The sequence below is a fragment of the Melospiza georgiana genome, chromosome 10 (genome assembly GCF_028018845.1).
Source record: "Melospiza georgiana isolate bMelGeo1 chromosome 10, bMelGeo1.pri, whole genome shotgun sequence".
NCBI classification, from domain to species: Eukaryota; Metazoa; Chordata; class Aves; order Passeriformes; family Passerellidae; genus Melospiza; species Melospiza georgiana.
Window position 1 is genome coordinate 4,982,518 of NC_080439.1, and position 19,768 is coordinate 5,002,285.

General features: G+C 40.1%; 1 protein-coding gene across 2 annotated transcripts in view; it reads left to right on the forward strand.

Moving 5' to 3' along the window:
• Nucleotides 1–18,120: 18,120 nt before the first annotated feature.
• Nucleotides 18,121–19,768, forward strand: part of NLGN1 (neuroligin 1) — a 426,930-nt gene continuing 425,282 nt past the window's right edge. For both annotated transcript variants that reach the window (XM_058030828.1, XM_058030833.1), the window contains exon 1: nt 18,121–18,272. The gene's annotated coding sequence lies outside the window, so the exon portion shown is untranslated. The remainder of the gene's footprint in view (nt 18,273–19,768) is intronic.

A 19,768-nucleotide genomic window follows, 5' to 3' on the forward strand; every position in this document is an offset into this window, starting at 1 on the left:
ACTGCTCTTGTCTTAATAAGGATGCTCATGCCAAAGGGATCCATGGAAAACACATCCTGACTGAGAAATCAGAAACCTCACAGAGCTAGCCCAGGTCATCCCATGGTATAAATTGACATTGATCTGTCCCAAAAATTTTAGCAAGTCCAAAAAAGATGGCAACAAATGAACTTTATGTCTACAAAGGAGCTGCTATGATCAGAAATTTATCTTTGCCAAGAGGACCATTCAAAACCCCACACCTTTATCCCTCAGCAAACAAAACTAAGTTCTCTTTTGCCAAGTTAGCTACTGAATTTCTATGACCTCAGCAGCACAATTTGTCTTGAAGCTTCTACTCAGATGACCCTTAAAAGCAGTAGTGAAATTGTTCTGCTTGGGTTATGGAGCTAATAAAGGCTCTGAGAACTGGTGGGAGGGCACTGAAGCATTCATGCATATGAAATCCCATGCACAGCTATAACCTGGGAATTCTCTGATGCCATGGAAGGAAATGCAGAACTCCTGGTGCTTAATTCTCTTGAATCTTCAGAACTGATTCTCATCTCCTGTATCTCTGTGAATGATGGTTAAACAGGATGTTTATTAAAATCACCAAACAAAATGAGGTGGAGAGGTTTATTTCCAAACAAAGAAGCCTTTTTTGTCACCTACAACAAGTTGCCTTAACAATTACTGCTCCCTGAAGGTAGAGGCTCACCTGGAGCCTAGAGCTGGGTTTATTGAGTGTGTTACATAAACAGCAATGAAAACTCTAGGGAGAAACTTTTCTGGTGGCAATAAAATCTGTTGAAATAGCCAAAGCATAATCATCAGGGACTAATCTGGCTTGGAGCCTGCTTGATTAAAAATGAGAGACAATAATTTTCTTATGGCTCCGTAATTCAATTGAATAACTTGGTTTGTTATCCAATACTACTTTGTCATACAGAATGATCTGTATGCTGAAAGCCCTGCTCAGGCATAAACTAATTAATTTTCATGGCAGGACCAGCCCTGTGAAGTGCTGTGCTTCCACAACGTAAGAGGAATTGAGGAAGTGCAATAACTCACGGGGTGAGGCTGAATTTCACATTAGATATGTAATTAAATCTGATGAGTCCCACTGGGGGGCAGAGATGGTAAGCAGAGATATTAAATGAGTTAGCCATGGCTGTGCATCCGTCCCTCTTTGGCTCCTGGCTGCCAGCACAGTGGTGGCAGCTCCCCCTGACCCATCCCCTGGACCCTTCCTCATCCCACCACATCTGCCTCCCGTCCGTGGCGCAGCTTACACTCAGAATTCCTGCTGTAATGCTGGACAGAATGAGGAAAATTCAGGGGTCAGAATATACGATAAAACATTTGGAAAGTTCATCTATGTGCTTCTTTACTTCATTAGCTGCTTTAGCAGGCACTCAAATTCTCCTTATTCCGTTTCTCACAGTGTGAAATAATGAACTTTGAACACTCACAGGCAGAAAAGGCCTGTGAGGTAGGAAAAAGAGAAAGGTGGAAAGATAAAATGCTTACATGACACCAGGTAAAGCACATGTCAGTAATTTGGGGATTATATTAATTAAAGAGATATTTTAATACTTTCCAAAGTCATCATTACAAACCTAGAAAATGTAGAGTTAGGGTTTCAGGATTTTTTTTAACCAGTGTAATACTCTGCATTCTACCCTAATTGCTTTGTAATTTGACATGCAAGGGTTTAATATGGCAGCTGAGGCAAATCCAGCAACAACTGGGAGCTGAAGCACAGAAAAGAGCTCCTGACAGGCAGAGCTTCAATTCAGCAACTCTGCACAGGCAATGGAGCTGTAACATAAAAGTTAGCAGGAAAGAAAAGGTGCTGAAAAAGGCCTGGCTAAAATAGCTCAGATTAATATTCAAGGCAGTTCTTTGACAGCTTTTAGTTTCTTAATATGGCTTTTGCTTTTAATTTCTTCTTTTTAGCTTGGTGTCTTCATTTTCCAGTGTAATCCCTGTGAATGTTTATTACCTCTGCTGCATTTTTTTTTTTTGGTCAGTATGGATTTTAACCTTGAAGTGCTGCAAGAACAGTAGGGAAGTTTTTTTTTTTTCCCTTGGTAAGCAGAAAGGTACACGGCACAAGTTCTGTAGGTACAAATTTCTCATTCAGGGTGTATGAGCTGGTCTTTGCCATGGCTTTATGCAATGACACAAATCTGTAAGAGCAGTGACAGCCAAGGGGAATCCAGTGATGGTTGTGGGACACTGGCAAAAAAAACCAAAAAACCAAATCAAAAGAAAATCAGATCCAAAAGCTGATCCTAGCATGTTTTTGTTGATTTTATTAAATGTGTGGTTGGTTCTTGCTTTTATTTCCGAAAAATTACACTGGGACTGGAGCCAGTGCTGTCACAGACTAATGCTGATTGTGTAGCCCATGCTTTTGTAACCTCTAAGTTACACTACTCTAATGTTTTATTTTATGACCTTCCTGAGAAAATTCTGCAAAGCTCCAATGGATGCAAGGCACTGCACCCTGAATACTAACTTGTGCTAAGGTGACCGAGCAGCTTCCAGCAGCTGAGCAAGAGCTGCAGCAGCTCCTTTTATCCAGCTGCTTTTGCCAGGAGAAACCTGAAGAGTTTGGTGTATGAACTTTGCCACGAGTAGAGATCTTCTGAGGTGCTTTCTTAGCTCTGAAATGAAGAATTAAATTGGAGCAGGGGTTTACAATTGCTACTTTGTCCTGAGTGAAGGTCACTTTTGGCCAGTATCAGAATCTACTGAATTATCAGGTACATTCAGATTTGGCATGTGAATAATGGTCCTTTGCTTTTTTGGATCATCTGCTGTTGTAAGTCTCCTTGGGAACTATTTTTCTGGGGGCCTTACAAGGTGGCTATGACAGACTGAGGGACATTACTTATTCCTGTTGGGTTTAAGTTATGTGTAAAGCTGGGGTTCAAAATTATTTAAAATTGTTCTTAGCTAGTATCAACCTGTCCATGAAAGAGCCAACAAGATCCAAAGTGTCAGATATCCTCCACAAACCTGAGAGTAAGGAAATGGGGCGAGGATGCTGTCAAATGCCTTTGGGGTTGCCAAAATCTGTTTGCTCAGGGCCCAGTGTGTTGCTGCTGCAATTCCTGTCACCTCTGTCTGCATAAATCAAAAAGCAGAAGGGGAGGATGCTGGATTTGCACCTGGCTCCAAACCTGCCTGCTGGCCACACCAAGACAAACACTTTGAGGTGTCAGCCTGTGAGTTCATCAGCTCCTACCCAAAGGTAGAAATGTCTTTTTCAATACCAGAAGCACAGAGATGCTCTTGTACACCTGCACACCTGTGAAGTATCTTTCCCCCTTTTGGATGCTCTTGTTTTAGTGTGTTGATGTTGACCAACCCTGAAGTGTTTGTTGTGAGAAAACAAAAATACAAACCAAAACTAACCAGCATTTTCTGCTGTCAGAGTGAGTCTGGCTTTGCAGAACACAGTAAATTCCAGGATTTTCATTTGTGAGGCAAAGTAAAGCCATTAAAGCTTTAACCCTCAGTTATTCCCAGCAAAGCCATCCCACCATTTCAGAGGATGCTGGAATTAAGCTAATAAATAAGAGAAAAAACAATTCCAGTGCAGAAAGCTAAAGGCAGGGACTTTGATCAGAGCTTGCTTTGCATCCTGTGAATTCTGTGAATTCTTGCTGCAGCTGCAAGAGCAGCTGCATTATTTTCACCATCAATCTGAGCAGTGCCATGTAATAGCCTTGTTACAGAGGGACTAAAGAGCTAACAGAATCCCAAAGTCGTCAGACTTTTTTATGAAATTTACATTCAGAAATACCATATTTAAGCTATTTTTCAATGTTTGAATTTAAATGGGCACAATTAGAGTTGATTTTTGTTTTGTTTCCCAACTGGTAGTTACTACATTGAGCGAGTGTTGCTCGAGGTCACAGCCCTGCAAATGCACAAATGCAGCATCTGAATTCCATACTGAGGAGACTCAGAGTGGCATAACATTAAACATGCAAACAAGGAGCTACAGAGAGAGAGGGAGAGAGCTTGTATTTACAAGGAGGAAATGTGGAATTCAGCAAAACATTTTACATACATTGAATTTTCTGCAGATTCTTTCAAAACAGCAATGATATGCAGAATTTTCTCATTTTTGGCCTCGCTTACCCCTTCAAATGGTTGTTAAGAGCCCTAATGACTTTGTTAGAGCAAAGATAAACTAATGCAAAACACTTCAAAAGACTCACTTCAACATGTGGCCAGAGATTGCCCATTAAAGTTTGTCAGTGGTCACATTTGAATACTATTATCACAGGATTTCTCTATTTCCAAAATAATTTTGCAAGCTTAGGTATGGATATTCTGGCAATATTACCACTTTGCACAGATAAAATTAATGACCTTTTAAGGCTTGGGCACCATAAAGGGACCATATCTAATCAAAAACTTGATTTAAACTTGATTTTTTCAACTTGATTAGAATGTAATATTATACATGGCAATATTATAACTCCTGAAAAAAGTATAAGTACCAAGGTCTGGTCACCCTGAAATACAAGCAGGGCTCCTTTCCTTTAGCAGGCTGCTTACAACTCAGCTTCCACAAGGTATGTAATTAGATGACAATCTCAATGATATTTTATTTCAGTAATACTATAAAATAATTTCTCTAGTCCTCATATCTGCAGGAAAAAGCTTGGAAATGTAACTCAGGTATTGAGTAAAGGCTCAGGAAATAAAAGGAAAGAAGTCAAAGAATGTATTTATATTAAACCCCCCATTTTTGTCTAGTTAGATGTCCCTGGTTGACTGAAGATGTTTAATGTTTCAGGTTGGAAATACTGAATGACAGAAGGAGCTTTTCGCTGGTTAAGTACTGTAATAAGAGAAATTTCTTTTTTTTCATTCTAATTATAATTTACATGCACCTTTCTGGTAGGTGTGGGCAGACCAAGTGATTTCTGTGCCTCATGGAGGCAGTAAGACTTCTTTTCAGTGCAGCATGGATCAACTTACTAATATTTGTGAAACACAAAGGAATTAGAATGATGAATGCCCTATAAATAAATAAATGTATCTCCATTCATTAGCCAGAAAAGCTCTGTTTTGTTTCAAGAATTGATTTCTGAAAATGCTTTACCATGTATTTTATCAGCAAACAAGATGACATTAAGTGGCAATATGTTAAAATTAGTTGCCTTTCATTCTTTTAACTTTACTGGAAAAAAGTTACATTTTCTTTTCAGATTGTATTTCCCCAAGTATAAAGCAGATGCATTTGGATAAATAGATTTGAAACATATTATTAAATTAAATGAAGAAAAGGAAACATAATGAAATAAAATCAAAGTATCTGAAAAAAAAAATTCTTTTCACAGGCCTGCAGTAGAAATCTAATGTTCCTTCTCTACTTTATGCTGATATTGAGATGACAGGTATTCTATCATATTTCAAAGTACCATCTGAGATGCCTCTTGTGATCTGAACAAGAATGGGCGTCCATTCAGGAGAACCAATTTCAAAATCCAGTTACATGTATTAAATCCATTTCTATGTGGAGCACACTGTTTGCGCTTAGTACATTTATTACCATTATTACAATAAAATTAAATAGTGCCATCTGAGATCAAGTTCCTGCTGTGGTTCTCCATATTCATCGTACCAGACATTTTGAAGCAGATCAAGGCGAGGGAAGAAGGCTCCTTTGAGGTGAAATGGGAATACAGAGATCAGGCCCAGAGAAATGAGCCCCTTCAGGGACAGCAGCAGGCCCATGGCAGAGCAGCTCCTCCCGTCCAGGGTTCCTGCAGCTGCTTCCCCCAATCCCATTTAAATCCATCCCAAGCCAGCTCAGCACGGTTGTTGTCACCTCAAGGGGTTTTGAGGGATGTCCCCACTGGGGAAGCATTTGGGAAGTGACCCCCTGGCTCAGTCCAAGCCCTTGAGTGTCCTGGAAGGACACGGGAATGAGCACACACCAGGATTGCATGGCTGTCCCTCCCTGGGGCACTCACAGATTCACAACATCACCAGGTTGGAAGAGACCTTCGAGACCTTGAGTCCAACCCATCCCCAACATCTCAACCCTGGCACCCAGCGCCACATCCGGCCTTCTTTTAGACATCTCTAGGGATGGTGACTCCACCACCTCCTGGGCAGACAATTCCACAACTTTATCACTCTTTCAGTAAAAACTTTCTCCTGATATCCAACCTGTATTTCCCTTGGTGCAGTTTGAGGCCGTGTCCTCTGGTTCTGTCAGCTGGAGAAAGAGCCCAGCCCCAGCTGGCCACAGCCTCCTTTCAGTCCTAAATGCTTTACTGCCTGCCCCAGACCAGGCATGCCAGCTCAGCTCTTCCTCACCTCCTTGGCAACACTTTCAGCCCAATATTTGGAAAAGAGGGGAAAAAAGAACCTGCTGGAAGGTGTCTTATTTTATATACCAGAAGGGAATATCCGTGTCCTGACAACCCTTCTTGTACCGCTTGTGTTTCAAACCTTTCCTTCCCACCCTGGAGCACTGGAGAAGGTACAGCCATGCTCATCAGGACCTGAGCTCCACTAATGTATGTGGTTAAAAAAAAATAAATCTATTTGTGGTTAAAATCTGTGTGGTTAAAAATCTATGTGGTTAAAAAAAAAAAAAAACAAAGATATTTTAGAAAAGTGTTTTGAGTAAAGTCCTTTTCTAGGAGACAAAATTGCTGAATGCACTTAAATCAGAGCAACTTGATAATATTAATTTCTAAAGAAATTCTGGTAATGCATTTAAAAAATGCAGTGTATTATGAAGTCCCTGGTGCTTCTAACCCAGACAGATAAACCGTGTAACTGCAGGCCACAAAACAGAGCTGATGGAGGAAAACGTGCTGGAGTTATGTTCACAACTTGGAGCACTGCAAGGGCTCAACAAGCATTTCAGAGCAGAGTGGGAAATGGCATAAACACCCCAGACAGCAGTCCCACCCCGGTGCCAGGCATTTCTCTTAGGCACTGAGGACTAAAGAATCCCACAAGCAGAAGGAGACAAATGAATAAGAAACACAAAGCGAAATCAGCACAATTAATCAAGTAACTGAGACACAAAACCTTGAGACACAACAAATGTGGCATGTTGCTAAAAATGTTGTTTTGCAGATAAGTGAATAAATTTACTTCCAAACCAGGCTTTTTTTTTTATTTTATATTTTTTTTCCCCAGTAGCTTTAGCCTTATTGCTTCCACTGCACATTTGCTTCCCCAGGTACAGCTTAGATATGGCATCTAATTTCCCTGCTGTAGCTGTAGCTGTACAAGTTGAGGTGAGAGCTAGAGGGATGAATCATTGCATCCTGCCCATGCTTGCTGATCTTCTGCCTCTAAATGCAGAGCAAAAAAACTGTGGGGAAAAAGAGAGCAGGGCTAAAATAACAGAAGGGGGGAAGAAGTATAATGGAAATGCCTCAGGGCTCAGTAAAGAGGGGAGAAGCACTCAAGATCTGAGGAGATGAATAAGAGGAGAAGATAGAGTGTGAAATGTGTGGTTGGATGATGAGTAGAGCTAATGAAACTGAATTTCCTGAGCCATTGTAGCTGGACTCTCTGCTGCCTGATAGTGTGATTTCTGATTGAACATTTCCCTGCAGTTGGAGGATTCCCAGTGTCTCTCCCTTGCGTGGTTTCTGTTTAGAGGGTTGTTCATGGTTCAATAATTAGAAGATAGGATCCAGGGTGATGCAGATAAACAATAATTAAGCCTTTTTCCTCAGGAAAAAAAAAGGAAAAAAAAAGAAAAAAAAGATAAACATGTTGTGGTCACAATGAAATGGGACTGGAAGAAGATGCAAAATGGCAACAAAATTGGAGTGAAGAAGAAGGCTCTTCACCTAAATCTTCAAAGCTGTGCTTTGAAATGACTAAATGGGAGAGGCAAATGACTAATGACTAAATGACTAATGGAACAGAGAAAAAACCTCTGGTTGAAGACATTGGAGAGTGGCTGAGACGAGCTGATCACTGTTGCCTGAGCAGAGATGGCTCAGATGGAAAGAGATTGCTCCTGTGTGATGGAAAGAAACCAGGGATTTTGGTCAGGTGGAAGAAACTCATTGCTGTGCCTGAAAACAGCTGAGGCTGGGCTGTAAATTGGGGTGAGGTAGAACAAATGAGGAGCTGCTCCCCCATGAGTGCCCACTCCCTTAAATAGGAAGGCAGCAGGAAGGAGGTGTGGGTTTCCTCCATGATTCCATCATATCTGCGCCCCTCACCACCATCCCCTTCCTCTGTGGTGAACCCCCAGTCTGGGATGTGACTTTATGCCTGGAAACAAAGATGGAAAATCCACTGTAAATTACTCCTGCAAAGGTAAGTGACGAATTCAGCCCACCCAGCCCATAATGTTTATAGTGGGCCCTGGCTCTGTAAAGGGTAACAAATGTGAAATCATTATAAACTTGGTTGAGGTTACTGCTGTAAACCTGCTGGCCAGCAATTGAGATCTGATCAATTCTTTTAAAACGTTTTAGCTGTGTGCTCATTAATAGAATGGAAATGTGGAACAAAAAGAGGAATGAGAATTACAAAAGGTGAAGTAATTAGCAGGTTTATTGTAGACACTGTCAGGTTTCTCATGTCCCCTGATTTAAGTTAAAAAAAGAAAATAAAAAGTACCAGCACAGATGCATTGCTCATAACATGTATTCAAAGTTGCTAGTCCAAACAGCATAATTTTTAAGTCTAAGCATTCCCTATACAGCAATGTTAGAGCTGAATGCTTTTTATGGATGCACTTCATTCGTAGAGTTGTGTGATTATGCATGTGGGATCTGATTCACAGGGTTTCTTCTTTCTTCCTTGATAAGGAAGGTAAGAAAAAGCCTAAAAAGGTTTGTGCTGTTTAAAAATACCCATGAAACATTAAACTTCAGGTTTGGAAAAGCCACAGAAGGAAGAAAAAAATGGAGTTTCTGTATCTTTTGAAATTTCTACTGTGCAAAGAGTTGTAGTGTTTAAGGCTCATAAAATAGATTAAGAATCCAGTGACACACAAGGGTGGGTTTTTTTCCTCTGCTCTCTATATGGTAATATATCAATAGGTCTTCTAGGCAGGAGAAAAGTCTTGCTGACTGCATCAAAGATTCCTCACTAGGAGCAGACCTTAAAAGAAAAAAAAAGTAGGACTACTTGAAAAACGTTCTCCGGGTAATTTTAGCAGAGATTTTGCTTCTTCCCTAAAAATTTGTAGCCCTGCAACAAATCTATTTTTTTTTTCCTGAAAAACAAGCGTGAAAAAAAAAAGTAGTTGTGTTTGGTTTGAGTTGTCTGAAAAACAGGCTGCAGTTTTCTGTCTGAGACACAGCCCAGGTAGGAAGCACAAATTAAATAAAAGCACACAAAGTGTTGAGACCGCACTGCTCAAGAGAAATTGAAATTAAATTCTCAAATCAAAATGTTCTGCTTTTCAACTCCAAAACGCCGAGTCTTAAATACCTCAATTTCTAAAAATTCCAGGCAGTCCAAGGTAGTCAGGGGAGGGCTTTGGAGAGAGGTTGGGAGAAGCAGCAGAACATTCACCTCCAGCATGGATGGGAACACTGCCCTCCCAGCCTTTGGATGGGGACACTCACTGCCCTGGGTGAGGTGGCTCCTCCATGTCCCTCTGAGAGCACAAGAACAAATAAGCATTGGCATCATGTGCTCTTGCAGATCCTTTCTAGTCAAAAGCTGGGCTGTTTTTGACTGCCTATTTACTGAAATTCTGTCTTTTATTGCTCTGGGATAACTATGGGGCTCCTCCTCAAAGGCCAAGGTGAGTTTGGCATCATCACCTGGGGAGGCTCTGGAAGTAAACAGTAAAGGAAAATAGGAAAATCCAGTGATTGGGAATTGGAGATAAGATGTACTGGGCAGGGAAGGTCACAAATGTTTCCTACCAATCTGTCTGTGTTTGTATCACAGCGTTTCCTGTTGCTGACTGGTTCACTTTCCCTAAGTGATTTCGAGCAGGCCCTTGTTACAGATCATACACCAGCAGCAGCTTGTGTTTGGGCTTGGAACCATCTGAAAAGCTCCTGTTAAACCCTCAGGGAGGCAGTTACCTCTGGTAGCTGTGCCCTTCATAAAGCAAAAGCATTATTGGTAGATTTGCATGTTCCCATATCCAATAACTCTGAGTAAGTGGCATATTTATAGCATCTATCATAGCATTAAGAACAGGTTTCTGCCATGCTGTAGTGATGGAGAATATTCTGTGGCACCCTGGAATTGAATTCTCCTGTTCTGAACATTCCCCCTGGCTTTAGATACCTCCATGCTTACTTCCTGGAAAACACATTAATTTTGGAGGCCCATTTGTTTTAATGCCTTCAGCTGCCCACGTCATTCCTGGGAAAGGATGGAGCTGTGATATGCTGGCACCTTAGTGCAAAAATCAGGATAATGCAAGACCTAGGTGGAAGCAAGAAGTGTCACTAACACTTGGGTCAGTGAAGAGGAGCCTGAGGAAAAACAACAGTTTTTTTCTCTGCAACATTTTATAAATCAATGATAAAAAAGATCAACAGAAAGTTGAAGGAATTTATCCTGAATATAACCAGGATTTTGCTGCTTCCCTGGCTGCAATTTTAAAATAAATTACTTTTAATATTACCTAGATATTAATGTTTTAGATTGGGTACTTTTCATGCTATAAAACTGCTTTTCATAAATGTTTGAATGGGTGCAGGCCCAATCCCACTGAGGTCAATTAGAAGGTTCCAAATAAATCTTTCCTTCTCCTCCTTCCATTACTATGCAACCTGTAAGAGGCCTGACACTGGTCTGTGCTTTTATCTTAAGATAATCCAGAAGACAATTTTCCTATGGGAAGAAACCATGTAATTTGTGAGTGGTACTTACAGGGATGTTACCCAGGTAAAAACACTTATCTTTAATTTAGAGCCCAATTTTCAGGCATGCTGAACACAATTCTACCTGAAGTTAAATATAGACTTGGGTGGTCAATACTTTGGGAAAACCAGAGCCATAATTTTTAACATATCTCATTTTGTCTCAGGCTTGTATTGTCCTGAATTAGGTTTAAAGTGGTTTGGAAGTGCAATTTCAATGTATTCTATCTGTAAGTATTGCAACAAAATAAAATGGCATATTATGGTAAAGTATGTTCTGTTTTATTTATTTCTTCACTTCGTGCCTGTGAGTATCTGACTTTCATTAAAGTAATTTTTAACTGGACCCCAAACTTTAAATAACTACAACCATATTTTTTCCCAACAAGAATATAGTAGCTCTTTGGTAGCATATGCCATAAAAAAATAGAGGATGAGCTGTAAAATGCTTTCAGAAACATTGATTTTTTTTTTTTTTTTGTTTGTTTGTTCATGTTCTGGGTGGTGAACTGGATAAATACTACTATGGCTTGGTTAAAAATTCTGTTGTACCTCTGAACTTGGAGTATGATCTAGGGCAAATGTTTATTGGATAAATCCCTGAGCCTTTGTCCTGTACCTTTGGGCTCTGAGCTCCAAAGGTCTGATGGTAATCATAACTACTTTGAGAACACTCCTTTAATGCTCTTTAAATGCAATTTCTATACGTACTTTTTGTGCTTTAACTGCAGAGTCTCACATTTTTCCAGGATGTTTTAAGAAATCAAAAATGACTTCTGGTATTTGAAACCAAGCTTGAAATTGTGCTGAAAACAGAGACTTTTCAGCTGAATTAATTACAATACAATCAAGCTGTGGCATGTGGGACAAGAAACATCTGGTGCTAACCTTGGCTGATCTTCCTGTAGATTGCATTCATTAGTCTGAATAGTTTTCTCAATGTTTTGATCTAATAATTTTGCCCTTTTTCAATTTATGTACTTCTGATGGCTTTGGTCATCTTGACAAAACAAATCCCGCACTTGGGTCAAGGACTCTGGAACCATCAGCTTTCAGTGAGAAATTACTCCTGAACTCATTACCTGTTTGTCTAAAGGTCCTTGTAATAGGGATTCGGTTTTTCACATTAAAATTGTACATCATTACCTTTCTAAATTCCAGCTGAAACTATAACATCTTTCTCCAAGAGAACTTGAAACAGTTCAACAAAAGACATAAGAAATCAAGCTGTACTCTTCTTTTCATTGTCTTCTTGTTTTGTTACCCATATAGGCATATATGTACTGAGGAAATTTAATGGCTAAATAGTATCAAGTATTTTAGCATTAGTATTTTAGTATTTTAAATATTTAGTATTTTAAAAGCAAGTTTAAAAGCCATCACTCTGTGAAGCTGAACCAACAAAAGAGCATTGGGAAAAATCCACATGTGCCCAAGACCTACATTTCCTCTTTTATTGTTGGCTGCCCTGTGCATCAGCAAAATGTCACCTCTGCAATTTGGTAGTGCTCTCTGTCCACCCTAGACAAAGCATGAGAAAATATGCAAGCAAAAGCCAGACAGCTTTAGATGCTGTCTTCTGAGTGCCAAAGTACTTCTGGTGTTCTAAATTTTATAAACTTACAGTTCTCAAACTTAGACAATCTGAAAATTGAAAACAAATACGAGTTAATCATGCACATAAACATACTAAGCCTCAACTTTCTAACAAAATAAGAAGTCCTGACATTTGCTGGAAGAATTATTTTTCAGCTGATACTGCCACTCAGACAGTCAGGAGCAGCTTCATTGTACTGTTCTTGTCTTCTGAAACCGCACTTTTGTGTCCACTTCTGAAGCATGAAGCCGTCTCGAGTTGGGCAGGCTCCAGCTGCAGCATGGACAGCCACTTTCCAAAGGGGAAATCCTATGAAATTGGCCCATCTGGGATGTGTCCCTGGCCTCCCTGCTTTCCTCATGCATGGCAGGTTTACAGCACAGGGAATTATTCCACGGCAGGAGGAGCCCAGCTCCAGGATCCTGGTGCCGGATCCATTCACTCCTTGTGTGGCTCCACTCACTCCTCACCTGCTGCTCCTCCCTTTCTTCCCTGGCACAAAACCCAGCAGCTGGGCTTCTGCAGGGCCACCAGTTTTTAATGGAAGAGGTTCAAAAAGCCTATAACAAATATTACAACCTATTGGCAGTAGTTATCACGTGGAACATTCCTCTGGCTTTCTAGAGGCAATTGGAAGAGGAGGGATTTGGGCTTTGTATGGAAAATCTATACAAATGTTGCCTCCTCTGCCAAATAATTATTTTTTTTTTCTTAGATCTTCAGATCTTAAATTTCTGTCTACCCAGATTTATGACACACTGTATTTATTGTAAATTATAGGGGTTTTGCTTAGTTGCAGGTAGCTACAGGGTTTTAACAATGAGTAAAATTTTATTATTGATGCACTGCTTAAAGAAGGTAAAAAAGTCTATAAAAATCCTGTTTGACCTTCAGGAAATCCACAAATACAGCAAACTTGTTTTACATGTGGTTTTATAGATACCAGGGGCATATGCATTTTAAATTATACAGTCAGCCCAAGAGAAGACTGGTTTTCCCTGCCTTTCATATACATCCATACATATATTAAGGATCTTCTGAACACATAAAGAAATATTTCTACTTAATAAACATGGGCCTGATTCTCTCAGTTTCACTGGTGTAATTTCACTGACTGTCACTGAACTAGTGCTGCATCAGGTCTATGGAAATGATAAAGCCAGCACTTCTGCTGATCACAGTGTGTAGCCTAGAGATATGAGGGAGACTTTACTTAAAAGTCTCATGGCAGTTGCATTAAATCCTGGTGCAAAACTGAGAGTTAACATTGTAAAAAATGTGTATTATAAATAGTTTATGAAGAGCATTTTTTTTTCTCTATTTCAGCTACTGGTATTCAAGGCTTTATATAATTTGTGAGTTTCAACATAAAATTCCCAAATATGGTGTTAATATTTCCCTGGGGATTTTATGTATTTATGTATATGAAGCCCGTTTTCTTTAGCTGTATTTGAAAGCCATTTCACAGTACAATGAGGTCCTAATTTTTATAGCCAATCAAAGCTGTGCCTTCCATGTAATCAGCTCTTTCCTTGTACAGCAGAACAAAGCAATGCCCTATGAAAAATTAAGTTGTATTTATTTTTTTATATAGTACTCAGAATATTAGGCATATGAATCACAAAAACCTGAATCTAATTAAATTATCAGTTCCTACAGCAAGTTCTGCATCTTCTACAAATACATCTGTAATTGTGTTAAACATATCCCTGCTTAGGAATTCCCCAAGCTAAAGCTTTTGATGTTGCCTGCTAAACTCTTAGTGGAAATTACAACAATCCAAATACTAACAGGGCAACTCAAAACGCTCTGTTGGTTAAACAACAACAGTACTTTTAAATGATAAATTCTGACTCTCAAAGTCTTGCTCCTATCTGCCTACCAAGTATTTGCAAACATGGCAGGGTTTTCTGCTCTCACTGGGGCTCTGTCTGGCACAGAACTGTGCAGCAACAGGGAACAAACTCATCAAAAACCCGCGCAGGTTTTCATGTGTGCTTGTCAGCCTGCATTTCTTCACCTAGGCCAGTGGGATTCGGTGTTAAGGAGGTGTTTGGAAGCTGAAGAGCTCGTTCTCCAAGCCCATTAATCGTGGCTGGATGTGCAGCAGGTCTCACACAGCTCCTCACCCGTGCTGTGTCCTGCACTTGGGTTTCCCTCCTGGAGTCCACCTGGTGTCCAGGAGAACTCTGCATCCTAACAGAGCTACCCACCTGGGACTGTCCCAATGCTGATTTTTAAAGTCTAAATGGAGAAGGGAAATCTCTTCCAAAGCTACTGCTCTCTCATTTCCCCCTGGCTAAACCTCAGAGCTAAGTTCAACAGCGTTCCTATCTTTAGTTCTGTGTTTAGAGCTGTGTTCAGCTTTGCCATTTTCTTCCCTTTGCAGTGTTGAGCCAATGGCAGGAGAGGTCCAGCTGCAGAAGAAAAGGAAAAAAAACCCCAAACTTTGATCATTTCAAATTCTTGAAGTAATTGCCTTTGTACTCAGATAAAATTTCTGAATGGAAAGTACATTCCAGTCATAGACACAACATGAACATAAAATCTGGTGAATAACAGCAGCAAATAATCCTCAGACAAACATGCAGGTCATTCCTGCACAATAAATGATGCTGATTCAGCTCCCATGGACACACTAAAAAGAGGATTCATTTATAAAAATAATTGCATTACAAAATATATCATATAAACCTACTTGTCTTGAAAAACAAAATACAGAAAGGGTTGGAGAGTCCTTCCTTCTTTCCAATCATCGTAATATAGCAAAAGTTAAGCTGCTCTTAAGGAACTGTCTGCACTGATATGGAATTTTCATGTGTCAAGGAACTTTATATGTGCAGACAAAGGTCAGAGTCAGCTCACAAACACTGTGGCATATAAAGTGATACAGTTTAAGATTAAGTTTATTATTCTCATATTCTCATAAATGATACTGGCCTACTGAATTACTCATATTTAGATGAGACATGGAAACCAGTGGTAGTTCTGCAAGCGAAGGTAACTTAGTTGATAATTTGAACACACCTTCAAAGAACATTTTGCTGCAAATATAGTTTGGGTTGTAATTTAGGGGTTGCCCTCAGCAATGTTTTGTCTGCTGGCAAAACTTTGAATATGAGTATGATGTTACTGTTAATTTGATTTGCCTGGTTTCTCAGAGGGTGTGAACTAAAGCTGAACTTACTATTACTCATCAGTGGCTAACACAAGCACTTTACAACAAATAGACTAACTCCACTTGAGCACATTTCAGGGATTTCCTTTGTGTATTCAGAAAGGACAGGCAAATTATTTCAAAATTAAACGTGTAGAATGACCCAGTTTATTGCAGCTTAAATAACTGTGGAACACATCCTTGAGCAATCCCAGATCCATAGAAAAATACATTGCCTGCAAGGGTGCAATAATGCTGAAGGCTGGCCATTTTTCCCAAGGTGGGCTAATTCAAGAGGAGTTAAATGAGTGCAGCTCCCTTGCTTTTCTCTGTAGTAAAACACAGCCCCATGTGCCCGTGGTCACACAAAAAGTCTGTGATGGGGCATGAAAGTAAATCTGCAGCTTAGTCCCTCTGTAGCATCCTAACCACTGAAAAAGAGGAACCAGCAAAAAAAAAAAAAACAAAAAAAAAAAACAGAGTAGAGAAAGCAAGTAGAGAATAAAGGAACTTCCTCCCTAGTTATCCTCTCACTTTTTATGTCTTTTATGTTTTGAAGGCCTAACAAAAATTTTTCCTTGTAGCATAGCTATTTTCTACACGAAATAATCTGATACCACACTTATCTGCAATTTTAGAAGCCTTCATCTACCACATTCATATCTAGCAATTGTTAGAACGATGATTTTATCAGTTGCCAATATTTGTTCATTCAGCACGCAGCGGAAAGTAATCTTAGCTCAAAGAGTTTTTAAAAATACGAGTTAGCGCCTGAAATGCATGAAATAAAGTTCAGTATAATTAATATAGTAAAAGTCTCAGTCACCAAAAGGAAATTGCAGGGTGTGGGTGTCTTGCTGCTACCTGTTGCCTAGCAATGCTGCATACGTGTGGCACAAGATTGATAGATATCACCCACTCAGATCGCTGCATTCAGACCTTCACCGCCGCCCTGGCAGCGGGAAAAACTGCCAGGAGGAGACACAGAAATAACAGATGGCAGCAGCAGCCTCACACAGTCCCTTTTTCTCATTGTCCATCACTATAGTGCCCAAAAGATCAGGGATGTTCGATTTTATCGAGTCTGCATTTTGCTTTGTGTAAATGTGCGCTTCTGTAGCAATAAATATATATATATATATATTAAACTTTCTTCCTAGCTAGGTGTATCTGGGTCGTGCAAAGTGCAGGCAATGATATCCTGAAATTAAAATGGCAATTCAGTTTTATAATTTTTAGTGACTCACGCTGCATTACCTTTAAGTAGGATGAACAAAAATTTCTCCGATATTATAGATAATTATAATGTTATTACAGCATTCCTGATAGCAAATGCTAAAGTTAAGAATAAGATGCAACACAGCATTTTAGGCAACTCATACCTTCTCAAAATACACTTTTTGCTAAAATTTTCCATGATCCACTTGGCTTCAAAGTCAGCTTTTTTTCTGAGAAATCTTTCTGTGGAATTAGTTCTGCCATTTTTGAACCGAGTCAGGAGGCTCCATATGTTCTATTTTAAATTCTGGACTTGCATAATTCCAACAAATGACTAAAGATAGAAGCCTCAGACCTGACAGGTTTTATAATACTCATTAAAGGAAGAAAATAATCTTGGTTTGAAGAAAATTACTTGAGTTTTTAAAAATAATGGCATCCAAAACAATTTTCTGCACACGCACAAGTAGAATCTGAAGATGGTTTTCAGGCCAAAATGCTGTTATATGAGAAGTCCTGCTCTTAACTATTAAAAATCATTACACTTGAGAGCCTTTTTTGTTTAGCCCCATCCATTAATAGGGATTAATTAAAATAATACAAAGCACCAGAAAAAATCTAATTATAAAAAGCCCAAACAATCGGTCCAATAGAGCATGAAGTGAGCAGCCATCTGTTGAACAGTCCTGCTTGCTAAGAGCTCAACATCCATCTTAGTCGTGGAAAACAGAGGAACTAACAACACAGAAACCAAGGAGGGCTTGGTAAATAACAACAAGTGAGACAAGTGAAATAAATGGGAATTACAGTTGATCCTAATGCCCAGAAAATGTGGAGATTGCTTTCCTGGGGAACACAGCAGCCAAGCATTGATGGATGATGAAGAGAGTGAGAGTTCCAGCCCAGACTAGCAAAATTCACTGGGTAATATGGAGAGGGATGGGATGGGATGGGATGGGATGTAAGGCATCAGATAGCTGCAACCCTCAGCCTGTAGTGTTATACTTGCACTAAGCCTGTTAATGGCTCCACATGACTGACAAATATCTGCTTTTCAGCTCATTTTAGGGTGAAAACGCTTTTTGTGTTCACAAGCAGTATCTTCATTGCATCCCAGTTTTGCTCACGTTTGGTGGTGTTCAAAGCACTTGGATAAGATTTTCAGAAGTTATCAAGTGACTTAAAACCCACAAGTAGCAGAGAGCTGCCTCCCAGCCAGCTCCTGAAACTCCCACACAGCAGTTGCTGCTCACCACACTCAACTCCCACACCCAGTTTGGGACTTGGGGTCGCTTACACGGAGCCTAAGACCCAAACAAGGCAGGTGCAAGGAAAGCTATTTAGGGCTAATTAACAGCAAATGTTAAAAGGAGAGGTGTTTAGGGGGCTCCACCTGAGCCAGCTCGGGTGGTGGACTGCAGCTCCCCTTGTGAGGATCAGAAGCCCAGCAGTGCTGTTGCAGGTAGGTAGTTACAGTGCGTTTTTTGAGTGAAAATTGCTAGTTATCTCTCTATTTTCTTTTTAAAACATGGCAAGAGGAAGAATTTGTTGTTTTATTGCCTGTTATGTACCCTTCACAGTTAAAGTGGCTGAAAAAATGGAAGATTTTGTTTGTTTGCACGTGTTGAGAGTGGTTCTGAATTGTACCTTTGAGCATGGGGTTTTGACTACAAGGGAAAATGAGGAGGGCTTGTCCTCTTTGGTGATACACCCAAGCTTTGTGGCAGGGAGTGTAAACTCATGGGCTTGTGCAGAGAGCACACAGGAGAGCTGGAAAGCTGAAAAGGAAGGGGAGTTGTTGTATTCCCTACCCTATTTTTAGCTAATACTGTTATAATACAAAATGTTTTCTGCAGACGTGAGAGCGGTTTTAGAAACAGTAAAACACAGAATTACAAAACTGTGAGGAATGGGGATTAGGGCTCTAATGAGAAGATTTTGCTGACTTTTCTGTGGTGTTTCCTGACCTTGACATGACATTTGTCTTTTTCTATCATTAATATGCATCTTCTTGGCAGCTGATGATAAAAAAATTATGGCTTTTTTTTTTTTTTAATGTAACAAAGGAGAAAGTATTTCTTTTTGCTTATGGCTAGCGGGGCAAGCCTGGTTTTCTCTCCCACAGCAATGTGGGTATCCTGAGAAAGCTGGGAGGCTCTGTAGGAGCAGGTGCCATTACTCTTAACCTCTCTGTGGGTCTGCCACTATTACCAGGCAGAATTCCAGCTTGGAGTTATCATTCCCCTCAAACGTTGTGATAGCGTTTGCTTTGAGAAGAAGTGAGGCAAGGGAATGGAGCAGCCCAGTCTCACTTCAGCCCGTTCCAAGGTACCCACGTTCCTGGCTGCAGGAGCGCGGCGCTCTCAGCTCCGTCCTGATGACAGGGAAGCCTTTTCTCCACTCAGAGCGTGGAAAGGTGCCAAGAGCAGCCCCATTATTTGGCAGGCGGGAGGTAACCTTACAGTAAACAGCTGTCAGCTTCACAGTCTGGCTGAATTTTAATAGCTCAGAGACTAAAGAGAGTTACGGCTGTGTCTGACCCCAAGGGGTCTGGGCTGAATTACTCGGGGCTGCACTGGAGCTATCACATTAGGGTCAGGTGACTTGTCTATATAAATTCCTCAAACGTGCCATTAAAATGTCAGTTCTTAACTTAGCTGGAGCTATAAAGCACTTCAGCACAGTTTAAATCTCTGATCTCGTATAAAACAATCAAAACAGAATAAAAGGGATATTGTGTGGCTGGAGGCACTGTCACTTTTAGCCATGTGCAGGGGGATGCCGTTGCTCCTGAGCATTTTTGGTGAGGTTTAGTCCAGGTAAAACAATGTATTATTTACTAGAAAACTTAAAGAATTTGCCTTTCTGACTTCACTCCAGTGTGTCAATCCCTTTCCTCATTCTTGCCTCTTCATTAAAATATAAGAAGGATTCCCATACACACAAAATATGGACAAC